General features: G+C 33.7%; 1 protein-coding gene and 1 long non-coding RNA gene across 10 annotated transcripts in view; one reads left to right on the plus strand and one right to left on the minus strand.

Annotated features, from left to right (window-relative positions):
* Window positions 1–13,385, plus strand: part of LOC116166312 (homeobox protein abdominal-B) — a 441,837-nt gene that overhangs the window by 305,781 nt on the left and 122,671 nt on the right. The gene's annotated exons all lie outside the window — the stretch shown is intronic.
* The window catches only part of LOC116166316, a 32,131-nt gene continuing 26,157 nt past the window's right edge, over window positions 7,412–13,385 (minus strand). For 3 of the 4 annotated variants that reach the window (XR_004144301.1, XR_004144302.1, XR_004144300.1), the window contains 2 exons: window positions 12,758–13,103; window positions 7,412–8,291 (listed from right to left, as the gene is read on the minus strand). This is a non-coding gene — a long non-coding RNA (uncharacterized LOC116166316). The remainder of the gene's footprint in view (window positions 8,292–12,757; window positions 13,104–13,385) is intronic. The other variant, XR_004144303.1, reaches the window with a different exon arrangement.

Raw genomic sequence — 13,385 nt, forward strand, 5'->3', positions numbered from 1 at the left:
CATCTAAGTTAAGAAACTGTGAAAAGCTTTTTTTATATTAATTTTACGACGAGATTATGGGCTAATAACTGCACACCATTTTCATATACAAAGTAGCAGTTATAATAGAAAATGAATAAGTAATGAGTATGATATATGGGTCCCCTAATGATATAGGTATATACTCTCAGATCATTAATCGTTCTGGATTTTTAGTTTAGGTAGGTACCCTTTTCTTTGCCATAACAATAAACCAGTTTCCTTCAAATTGAGATGCGTTGCGCTGTGGAAATCAATTTGTGTTGCAACGTCTTTGGAAACCACCGATTCATGTGCTATAAGATGTCCGTCATTACCAATACGTACTGTGTGACCCATTTAAGGAAATGTGGCATTGCAAAACCGCGAATTTGGTTTCCCTTGTGTGTGATAATGTAATACTGTCCAAAATCATTTTTTCGTTTCTTTAGATTATATTTCGTCGGTAATTATTCGATGAGTTAGGATAGGTATATATCTACAGAATGGTCACTAGCGTCGTTACACTTCCGAAACGTGTTAGAAACGTTGGCTAAGAGACAACAGTCAAGGACTGCCCATTTTTTTATGAGTTAGTAGGTTTAGCACGACATGGCATGGTGGCAAATAACTGTCCGTTTCTTGTTTTACTTTGAACGCTTGGTTATCATAATCATCAACTTACTTGGCACTTAGTATATTGTTACCGCAAATTACTTTGTTCTTTTGGAAAAATACGCATGTTTTACATTAAATAAAAGTATATATATAATTAGATTTGTGCACGATTTTGATTCTCAAAAGTACCTAAGTTGGTAGTCTTATATGGAGGCTTTTTATAAATTGATCTAGAACTCGTCGATAGCGTAGAGCTTTCGGTTTTTTGTATTAAATAGCTTAAATCTAATAACTGTTTTGCAAAATCCACACTTGCCTAGCGTTTGTGATGGTATATTACAGATGTGTTCTTCCTCAATGACTTATATATAGAAATGAATTCAATACATGGGAGTAAGTAGGTACCTACTAGTATTATGCATGACATGTAGGCATGTTTCACAAATACGTGGGATTGACCGTAAAACTTGGTATTTTAATGATATCGTGACAGTTTGGTTAACATTATACAACGACATGTATAAGTAAAAACTTGTTTTTAGGAAATAAATTCGGATGATGTCTTTCATAATCTGTTATAGTGGCATAGGTACCTTATACTTTATTGCAACTCTATTATTAATTTTATCCACATGTGTTCCACTTGAAACTGGAAATAGAACACCAAGATCAATACGTGTATGACATCATTTAATGAACACTCCAGATATGCTTTGGTAATACATTTCACTTAACTATCTATCAAGTGCTTTTCTAAGTACATATTACTTCCATCATACAAACACGTGTACGTCTAAAGAGAAAGTTGGAGAATTTACAAGCATTTAATGATTTTCTAAACACACAAGGATCATACATTGCGTAGACTGCAGGTTCGAACTTCATCTAGGTCGAAATTAAAGGGTAAGGATCCTCAGAACCTGTATAGTTTTGTAGGTATAGTTGTCCGCCCTTGTGTCCGCCCGTTGGCCTGATGTGTTCGCAATAACTCTTAGTTAATATCCCCAGATATTTTTTATATAGCTTTTAATTTTTGTCCATCCGTCCATCCGTGTAGGTACGCTTTTCAATAGTGGTGTCGTGTTCAAATTTAGTGTAGGTATGGGTCAGCAGGAATATAAAAGTTATAGGACAGGAACAACTGTTGGTTCAATATAATAGAAATCAATATATTTCATACCCTGGGTCATGCATCGAGTGCGGACTTTCGGTACATTATTCCATATGAGTTTAAGATGTGTAACAATTCAGTACAATTCTTCTCTGTGGTCTATGTCAAAACCTTTAGAGCAAAATGTACCCAAAATTATTCTTTACACGCATGAATTTAGAGCTTTCAAAAGCATATTATATTGATGCCAAAAGAGTGCATCATATATGCACGCCGCGTGTGTTTGATTCAAAGATGTTAACATTTTTCTGAGGGCACATGTATTTTGATCAAAACATCTCATGATCAAAATCTCATTCACCAAAATCTTTGGGAAAAAAACTAAGAGCATTATCTCAATGCCCAAAACATGAATTTAATGCATTTTTGTTAGTCATATGTATTTTGATCGTTATTGTTGCACCAAGATGATTGGAAAAAATCAAAGGCATTATTTCAATACAACACAACCTGTAAATTTTCCCAGATATGTTATATTCTTAAACTTAAATTTTTTAAAAAGGCGTCCATTCTCCTTTAGGTGAGCAAATAAAACATTAAAAGATAGAATGAATGCGACATTTGAGCGGATATCAAACCTCCATCGTCCTTAATATATCATACTGAAATCTCGACTTACAGCTGGAAAATGGTAAAAATTATACAGAGGTCATCTAACCTATATGTCGAAATGTATGGACGTTTCACGCCACTTTCAAATCTCGGCAAGTCTGGTCAGACTGGGTGATACAAGTAGGGCTCCTGCGTTATGTTACATTATGCCGATTCTTTTGTGTGTAAGAAAAGATAAGAAAAATGAAATATCATTTTACTCCAAAAAAACATCTACGATTAATTTAGACAAAACAACTCGTAAAATGGTAAATTGCAAGTACATAAAAAACATCAAAATCCATAGCTCTGCTCTAGTATCGGCTGCCACTAACTTAACATGAAAAAGTGGATACCTATGAAGAGGTGCTGGGGAGAGTTTGAGAGGAGAGCTCTTGTCTGTACACTACTCTGAAAAAGAGAAGATACATCTGGATTGGACATATTCTAAGACACTGTAGGTTATTTTTACTTACTCCACTGCCTTACGGTTGGCTGATTATGCAAAATACTTTCAAAGGGATGGTACTTCCGGATGCCGGAAGAAACTAGAAAATTTGTTGTCTTGAATGGAATCTGCTTTTTCTTTAATTACATTTTCGGATTCGACGCAACGTGACATTTTCAGTCTTTATGTTCATATACTCGTATATATATGCCAATATCTAGCATTCATAGTTTTACGTTTCGTTTTTATCATGATCAGCAGCTTGCATGAGTAGACTATTCCAACTGCTTCGGTTTCATTGACGTAGGGAGATTAACATTGAGCGTCGTTCTCGAAGGTATATTATTGAATAAGAGATTCCTGATAGTACCTATAAACAGTTGTTCGGTGTTCATCCGTGTTTTGTTTATGACCGGGAAAAAATACATTTCTCTTTTCTATATTTGTAGTAGGTATTGTTTCTGTGATCCATTTTCCTCTGGGTAAACGGCAAAAAATTCACCCTTTATGCATACAAATTGCATCTCGAACAAGGTTGGAACGGATTGTATAAGTTGATTATACGACAATTATTTGAGCAAAACAATTAAGCACCTAATCTTGATAATGTGCATTTAGGCAGGTAGATAGGTACCTATTATCCACCTATACCTACTTAGGGGTCACAATTCTTAATAGAAAACGTGTTTTCTTTAACCACTTGTATGTGAGCGGGCATATAAAGATATATAAAAATCATAATACTGCAATAGTGGTTTGTTTAGAAGGCTGTCCTCGATTGCAGGTTTCGGTATGTAAAATGCGGAATGTCTGCTTACAGTTACCCAATCGATTTCGCGCGATACAGTCCACACGATTACGCTTAGATGGCGCTCTGCACGGTGAATATTTGTGATTAGTTTTGAAGGATTTATTTACTTATACAAGAATTGGATTAGTGCACAATCATCTGGTGTTAATTTTTAATTACAAATTTACTGAGAATGTCCCACCAGTAATAATAGAACACCAATAAAATGAGGCATTACTGCATTTACGAAGCTGATATATCCACTTACCTACGGCGTATATTCATTATGCTTGAGAATACTAACTATTGATTAGATAAACTCAAATTTAAAATAAGTTTTCTCCTTGATTAAACTTATCTCGAAGTTAATAACGTAGACAAGTCAGTAGACGAACTTTAAATTTATCTGGAGCCATTCAGATGCAAAGTAGGTTCGTTTCTCTTAATTAAATTGGTTGAAGTTCTGGCATCATTCCTCCGTTATATTCTTAACAACCATTTTGAAGCTCCACATTCGACCCCGGTTTAATTTAAATGTAAAATTATCCTGGAAATCTATAATACAGAAATTGATTCCATTTCTTCGCGTGATGGTATTATTTTATCTATTTAAATAGATCCTTTCGTAAGGCCATTGTGCATCTTTCACAAATAAAGTAAGCGTACGCTACAGAATAAAGAACATGAGGGAAATTCTTTAACAAAATGAACTTTGTGTATTGCTTTTGTTTTACGTTTCAAAATTTATAGATGTTGTTGCTAACAAAGACAAAGTTTAGCTGTACTAATAAAGCTTGTTATCACATATCTGACATGAAAATGAGATGGTTATCACTTTTATTTTGTCTTCTATTACAAATTATATATACCCTTAAGAGAAAACAAAGAAATTGGATGGTTTATGTGTTATTGTTAATTGTCACGCAGTAAATTACCTATAAGAGAATTGAATTCGATTAATGAATATTAATTGGCCATATGTACCTAATAATGAACAGTAGTTAATATCCCCAAGTGCATAAAAATATACGTCGAGTCAATTTACCACCTAACATTTGGGTTGCAAATTGCAGCCGAGTAAGCATTGCTTCATAAGGTAGTAGGACAAAATTTAATTATGCCATTTTTAAGTATGCGGAATATTTGGTATGATTATTTTTGAATAAAAAAATGTTAAATTATACGCAGTAAATTTTGATACATTTTTAACCGCGGTTTTGATGACTGGTACAGTGTGTCCCATATTTCGATGCTCACCTTGGTGTCCGTTATTAGAAAAGCTGGTGTAGAACAAAAACGACAAAGTGAGACATTTTACAAAGAAAGTTTACAGGCAGAAGTAAGTACAGGTAGGTGCCAATTTGTTAAATTAAAAATCGCAATGATGTGACGTGCACTTCCCATTTAAAAATCACCTAAACCTTTGGCTATAGGTAAGTATGTCTTAAAAAATCATAAGTAATTAGCAAAAAAGTTGCACTAGAGGTGATCATTATCAAGTATAGCAGAATGCAAGGTGAGTATTACCCATACCATAGGTACCTATGTAATTTGAAGGGTTTTGATAAAATCTACGCAAATGATTATTTTGCATTTATTTGTAGTAGGTACATCGTAGGATTACAGATTGCGGATTCTTCTAATATAAATGATATAGATACGTAAATACGTTCTATGTTGCTTCATTATTAACGAGCCACGAGCTGGTTCATGATTTTAGACTTTCTGTCCATCCGTCTGTGTACATGATAACTCGCGAACGGTTTCGAATTTTCTAATTTTGTTTTTACTATTATGTTTATCATCGCACCCACGGAAGAACTGATTAAATTTTCAGTGACCCAGGAACTCCACTTCGCCCGTCTGTCGTTTGCTATACCTATGTGTTACAAGTTTATTAAAAATAAGCAAGAGCATGTACAAATGAATAAGTATTAAAAAAAAGCATAATAGGTGCATATGGTGGGGAATGCACTACAACATTGGCATGCGAAGAAGTTTAAGTATATCTACTGAATAATGAGTATGTATATAGGGTGCTCGGTTTAAGAGCCTCACTTTGGGATCTCGCTGATCATACGAGATACGATGCTGATGGTTAAATCAGACATGTTTGAAATTTGAATGTAGCTAGTAGGTAGTGTCAGTGGCGGAGTAGCTACCCCCGGTTCCCGGTGCGGCTCACCAAAATTGCGCCCTCATACCCCTCCCCCCCCCCCTTTCTCTCATTTGCCGCCTAATTAACGGCTTGGTAGGTACCTACCTACAATGAAAACAGATATGTACAGGGTCAATTTTGACGTACGACTTGCGCGAATGCGCAATAAAAAGTTTTTACTTTGTAACTTAGTTATTTGTGGGAAGAATAAAAAAAGTATAACGAATATAAATTATATAGAAATAGTCTGTTAGTAAGGGGGTACTGTTATATTTTCTAAAGTCTGCCTAGTTTCTAAAATACACTATACCAAAGTTTGATTTTTCAAATACCTGCAATGTATAATATTTTTGCACCAATAAATTTTAATTCTCAAAATATCCCCCCAAAAACATCGAAAACAATCAATTTGGAACATCTTGTGTTGGCGCCCCAGTCCCCCCTCCCCCTTACGTCGCCACTGGGTAGTGTTGTTCATTCATTGTGCATTTTGGATTTTATACTATTACTGATAATTTGTTAGATTAGGGCAGATTCTATAATGCAGGTAGGTATATACCGAGAATAAGCTATAGGTACCTATAATAAACGTCGACAATTGCGTTGGTTACCATTGCGTCAACCAAGGGGATACTAGTGCTATGGCAGTTATTCCAAAAATATCTTATTCTGCGTAAAAAGTGTAATTGTCGTGGTATTGTAGAACCGGCCCTAAAGTTGAAGATATAAATGATTCACAGCTTTTGTTGCTCTTCTTAAGAATTGGATAAGTATACCTAGCTAATAGGTATTTTAACGAACTGAAAAACCATACTACGTGCAGTATATTATATTATCAGAGAAAACCTGTATAAAATCACAAAATACAGTGTGATATCCTGCCATCATACTCAAAGCTACACTATTATATTCAAATTTTCCTTAATTTGGTAGATCCACTTCCATTTCAACTAATTTACGTGTATTAGAAAAGATTTTTTGATTCATTACCTATACCTGTAAAAAAGTTTTGTTAGTAGGTAGGTACGTATTTTACTACGAAGTTTTGCAAATGAGAATGAGAATTTATCAACTACATTACGTGGATTCTGAAAGAGCGTCCCAAGCGCCCTCCTTGAGTAAAAAATATCACAGGCAGACTGACATAGACACATATATAGGTTGATATACGCGAAGAAAAATCGAGGATTAAAATAAACTACATCAGCGCATTTTTGTTTTATGAATAAATGTTTATTAGAAATCCACACACTAAACACTACTGAAAGTAGATAAGGTTAGTGCTCGATCTATAATCCATATGATGCTCATATAAATTGTAAAAGGCAAGTTAATTGCCGGCACGTAGATAAACAGAGAGCATTACTAAATGCGAAAAATTGCAGTTGATTCTTATAAGCGTGGGAACATTATTTCAACGAGATTGGTTACCTAATATTTAACGACTATGATTGATAACACTTAGTAGAAATCTACACTTATGGTGGTGAGTGATAATGTAAGTGCCTGCGGGATCCCTACACAACATTTATGCCTGATAGCCCAATAGGTGAAGGGATGAAAAGTTATGAATCAATCTATCACTTAATACAAAAAGTGCGCATTATAACGACATCACTTTATCAGCGGAAGTCGCCAAAAAAGAAAGAATTTATTCGATCGGTAATGTTACATTAGTATTTATATAATTTGTTACGTTTTAAATTAACATACCTATACTGAAACAATCCTACCTATCCTTCTACTTCTACATAGTATAAGGGCAGATAAAGATACTTAGTTGTTATGTTAACAAGTCCAACATTCATGTTATTTACACAAAACAGGAATAAAAAAAGGTGTTTAAATATAATTCATTTATGAACAAATATTATAGCTGTACCATTTGCACATATACCTACGCACATAGTCAATTCAGTACCTACTTAGGCATATAACTAGATTATTTGTATCAATGTGTGAATACCTAATGAAATCTATAACAGTTTTAATTTCGTGGGAAGGCTGGGTACAATTGGAAATCACACTAACGTAAACGTATAGATATAAATAGTGCCCTGAGAGCTAATCTTGTCGCTTTCCGACGGTTGAGTAGTAATAGTAGGTTAAATCTTAATGGTATTCTAAGTCTTAATATTCCCGATGATATTCCACACCGCAAATTCTTCCATGCGATATAATGTGGTACCATATCTTTGACTGCCTGAAATTTCCATCCACATAGGTGGATGGTAAGTAGTTCAGTTTGCTCATTGCAATATTCAAACACCGTTAAATCCTGTAGAATTCTCAAAGCTTTGCCATACTTCAGGTGTAAGTAGATAATTAAGAATTGCATCTAGGCGATGTTCTTCACCAAGCGCGATTTGGCGCATAGTCTTCATCTCGTGTAGAAACTTGATCTTCATCCAGGCATCCTTTAAATGTTTGTCACGTACCTATAACTAGCAATAATTGCGCCTCAGTTATACTTCATCGGTTATAATATCGTCACTGGGTCACTGCGCAAAGTACCATGCTGAAAATGGAAAGCCATTATGTGTGCAGAAAAATTCAGAGTCATATTTATGTACACTGTTACTACAAATGTAGGTACTATAAGTATACCTATACATTATAAGTATTTTGTATTTGCATATAAGTACCTAGAAGTGCTGCTTAGCTAATTGATCTAATTTTACACCTACGTATACTGTCAGTACCTATAGTAGCTATCGTAATACCTATAGGTACTTATTGAAACTATAATTGCTCCAAAACATATAGTTATAGATAGATCTATACAATAACAATAAAGCATAACTTTATTTCAATTGTTGTGGTAAGGGACCTCTTATAAGAATAGAACTTGTCTCCCTATCACAATATGTCAACACACAGGGCGTTACGAAATTCGCGTCCACAGACAATGGAGGTTTAATTAAACAGAAAACCCTATTACGCTTTTGCGATCAGACAAACACTTTTCAAGCTACGAGGTTGCAACAAAAATGAGAAAGAAATGAAGAATGATTTTTATTTTAATTAATAAATAACTAATAAAACGAACTTGTGGCATAAATGAATTTAAACTTACTTAATCTACGTTGATGATTCCATATTCTAATTGTACGTGGATTCCCATTAGCTCATTAGATTGTGTTATGATGATAACTGAAAACCCAAGACACCAGAAGTCCAGAACGGATAAATAATGCTATTTAACATGTCCAAATACAACTATACAACAACTATATAGTTTAAATTTAGTCGTGCCATGTACTCGTATCTTGAAAAGTATTTGTCTGTCATCGCAAAAGTGTAATAGGGTTTTCTATCCAGTTTTGTCTCAGAACTAACCCCCATTGTCCGTAGGTACGAATTTCGTAACACCCTGCATAAGGCTACCAGATATATAAATAGTGCTAAATTAGAACCAAAGATTTTAGTTATTAACGGATTCAAAATTGAGTCTCAGTTATTCAATTCCTCATCAATTACTCAACTTCACAAACGAGTGAAAGCAGGTTCAAAACATTATACATATCCAGCCCTTAACAAACAAAACCGGAGACAGTCTTGTAATGCAACCTTTTAAAAACGGTACCTATACCTACTTGTCCAGATTACTTGGGAGTTTTAACATTTCCAAATTATTGTTGCATTGTCTATTATCTATTTCAAAAAGTTGTCAGTGGTTATTGGTTAGTTTTTTTGTAAGCTTTGATATGTGCTATACAATTAATTTTTAATTTTTTTATGTATAAGTATTAGGTAAGTTTTCAAAATGATTTTCAAGTAGCTATAAGGTCAAGTAACATGGAAAATCTTCTAGTTGAATCGCAATGCACCACAAATACTAAGCCTGCACATACTATGAGTTATAATTTTTTTATGAGAGACAGTACTTCAAATTCGTGGCTCACGAAATGGGTCCTCCGTAACGGTGAGAGATACAGTGTAAGTCACAATTTCCCCTTTTTATGAAATTTTGAAATTGTTGACAAATCTTTGAAAATAACCGAGATATCACCGAAAAAATGAAAATGTCTAATTTCGCAGGTGGACCATTTTTAGGTTGACAGTTTTTCGAGTCCAATTGCTAAAAGGGAACAGATTTGAAATTCCTCACAAATTTACTCGGTTTAAATACAAACCTCGAGTGTAATTCAGCAGGACAATTTAACGAACAAGAAATTCCCCAAATCAATCAATTATATTGACAAATGTCAAACTAGTCATATGGGAAGGATAATGCGATAATTGGTTAGAAAATGAATAAGTGAAAAAACACTAATATAATGAATTTGGCGCTGGAAGAGTTGCAGGTAACTTTGGCCGCTGTCAAGGTGACAATTGCACTGCGGCTTATGCGATTTTTTATACATGAGTTGAATTGTCACTGAAACATTCACCGGTATACATTTATCATCACAGTGCGTTCGAGATAAGATGGTCCCCTCAGTATCTCACATATATAATTATACCTACTTGACAGATTTTTCGCATCTCGCCAAATAAAATATAGGTACATTAAGGTGACTCTTATATCGAACGCACTATATATGATAATTTATTTAACAAACTCATGGAAGTTTCTGGAGTTTCTATGAGTCGAATATGAAAACTTTTGAAGCAAAAATACCGTTACATAAAAATAGATGATGTATACAGGGTGTTTTTTTTTGGGAGCTTTAGTTAAACGTTTCTGCGAAAGTGAAATAGGTATAGGATTTTGAAAATTTGTACTTAAGAGTTACTCCCCTGGTTACTCCGAAGGCCAAATCGATGTAAAATATTTTCAAAATCCGGAAATACCGGAGGTAGCTAGTAACTTAGTTATGTTAAATGGCAACCCCTAATTTTTATTGCATTTTTGGATTCTACGGGAAATTTAGTACAATACAATGTATGGTTTTTAAGTTCTTTTGACTTGTAATAAAAAATGGCGAATGTAGACGGTACCTACTTTGAAAACGGTTGTAGTTATGGCAACCCATTTTTACCAGTGCATAGAGCAAGAATAGGACTTTCTTTTACCTAGTGTACTTAAGAAAAATTAAGTTTCAAAGACTCAAAACTCAGTTTTTTCAATGAAATGACCATTTTATTACATTTGCATTTGAAAGAGAATGAAAATTGGCATATTTTCATATTATATGTTTTTATAGGTAGCTATAATGTTTAACAGTTTCTGATTTATTCCCATTTCATTGAATTGATAACATTTTTTTCGGATTTTCTTTGTAGTAATAGGCCATGATTTAATGACAATCGAATTGTAAACAAATCAAGAAAAGGATTCTTTAACATCATTGATTCTAATCGAAATAATTAATTAATTAAAAAAGGCAACAAAATGATCAGCTAATTGGAAAACACAAACTTATACAACGTTTTTTTTAAATGCGAACATACGATCACAATTAAATTCCAAAAATCTTCATGTGTATACAACCACTGCTTGCCATTTTTCGATTATTGAAAAACTTATGTTAACCTATAACAGGTGACGGATTAGTGTCACTACATTTGTTTAAAATTCGGTTGTCATAAAATTATGGGCGACAACTAAAAAGAAAATCCGAAAAAAATGGTATCAATTCAATAAATTGGAAACTGTTAAAGATACATATAGGAACATGTAATAGCACAATATATCAATTCTGATTCTCTATCAACTGCATAATAAGAAAATGGTCATTTCAATTGAAAAGTCTGAGTTTTTCTTTGAAGTTTCTTAAATTTGGAGCTCCATAGATGCGGTCGTACGCAACTTACTTTTTTTAAGTACACTAAAGAAAGTCCTATCCTTTCTCTATGTCCTGGTAAAAATGGGTTACCACAACTACAACCGTTTTCAAGTAATCAAGGTACCGTCTGCATCTGTCATGTTTTTTTTTATTAAAACCCAAAGTAACTTAAAAACCATAAATTGTAGATACCAACATGTGGGTATCAAAAGAACTGAAATTTCACGTAGAATCCAAAAATGCAATGAAAAATAGGGGTTGCCATTTAAAATTACGAAGTTACTAGCTACTTCCGGTATTTTCGGAACTGCCACCATTTTGAAAATATCTTGGAAAATATTTTACATCAATTCAGAGTACAAATTTTCAAAAACTTACCTATTTCGCTTTCCCAGAAACGTTTAACTATAGTTCCTAAAGAAACACCCTGTAGATACGAATAATACAAGCATACTTTAAATCTGTGATACAAGCATACTCTGACAGAAAAAAACGGGTATTTCATTAGAAATTCATAGAAATTCTGGTGCTTAGTTATGATCTAATTGATTATTTCCAATAAAAGGCACGATGAATATTTGGTTATTGGTAGAGAAATACCAAAGGGTAGGCAGATACGTAAAATTCATGCATTTTGAATAGATGGTAAAATTGAAAAAAAAATCGTTACCCAGTAGGTAAATAAGTATTTAACAGTTTAATTTTATTCTCACGCTTTGCATCGTATCTACCATTTGAATAAGTACCTATACTTTATCTATGAATCTCCAACTAAACAACATATAACAAAGAAAAGTTGATACCATTACACGCGAGATTATAGGCATGTAGGAATTTCTGCATTACTATATCCCGAAACCTTTTATTCTGGAAAGTTAAATGGTATACGGCAGCTAAAAGAGCGTCAGTGAATTAACCTACCAAAGGGGCCAATTTCGTTTAATGAATGTAATCCAACACCCCTACCTAGCGTTGGCTCTGCACTAATTACAGTAGCTGTGTGTAACGGTTTGTTGAACGAAATTGGATACAAAACATAAGATCGCAATTATCCGCATATATACTTATACATACTGCTTCGTAGTATTTACTAAAGTGAGGAACAAATCTCATTTGGAAAATTCAAATTAGTACAAGCTACAACTTAAACCCTATTTCTAATAGCGGGCAAACAAAAGGATTAACAAATAAATCCGTAAACCTAATAAGCTGCAATTATAAAATTTCAAAGTCTCTAAAGATAATTTCATACCCGTAGGCTATTTGCAATAGCTTAGAAAGACAGTAAAATGATATTCTTAGGAGAAATGCTTGCGCCTGGCTTTTATACTTGCAATTTGTTCCCCCTTTTGACCTTCCAAGCTCCAACTCTTAAGCATCCACGACCACCCAAGACGGTTACGTCACAATTTCAAGCATTTGATCTTCTTAATTACTGCGCAGACCAATTGCTTTCTTCTTCTCTGAAAATTATAACCTCTCACAAATTCAATTCATTTTACGATTCATCTGTGCTTCTCATTTTAACTTCGTACTGCATTCCTTAATCAAAATAATTCGACAACAGCTATTCAGCTTAATGGAGTAGGTAGCTGCATCTGAAAAAAATTCAAATAAAAGTACATTGCATCTTATAATTAACATATTTAGATAATTAATTTCCCACATTAGTTTGAATTTGCACATAAATTAAGTTTTAGTAGAGTGCTAACGAGTGAGAAGGCTCAGATAAGCATCCAACAAATCTAATAACAAACAAACCTTTTAAGCTACTATTGACCTTATTAACATGTTGTAAATCAGTAGAAGTGTAAAGTGTCGGCAAAAGAACCACATCAGTTCTCAATTAAGTTGCGTAACTCTTTCCCTTGTAAGAATTC

This window comes from Photinus pyralis, unplaced genomic scaffold, assembly GCF_008802855.1.
Source record: "Photinus pyralis isolate 1611_PpyrPB1 unplaced genomic scaffold, Ppyr1.3 Ppyr1.4_LG3b, whole genome shotgun sequence".
NCBI classification, from domain to species: Eukaryota; Metazoa; Arthropoda; class Insecta; order Coleoptera; family Lampyridae; genus Photinus; species Photinus pyralis.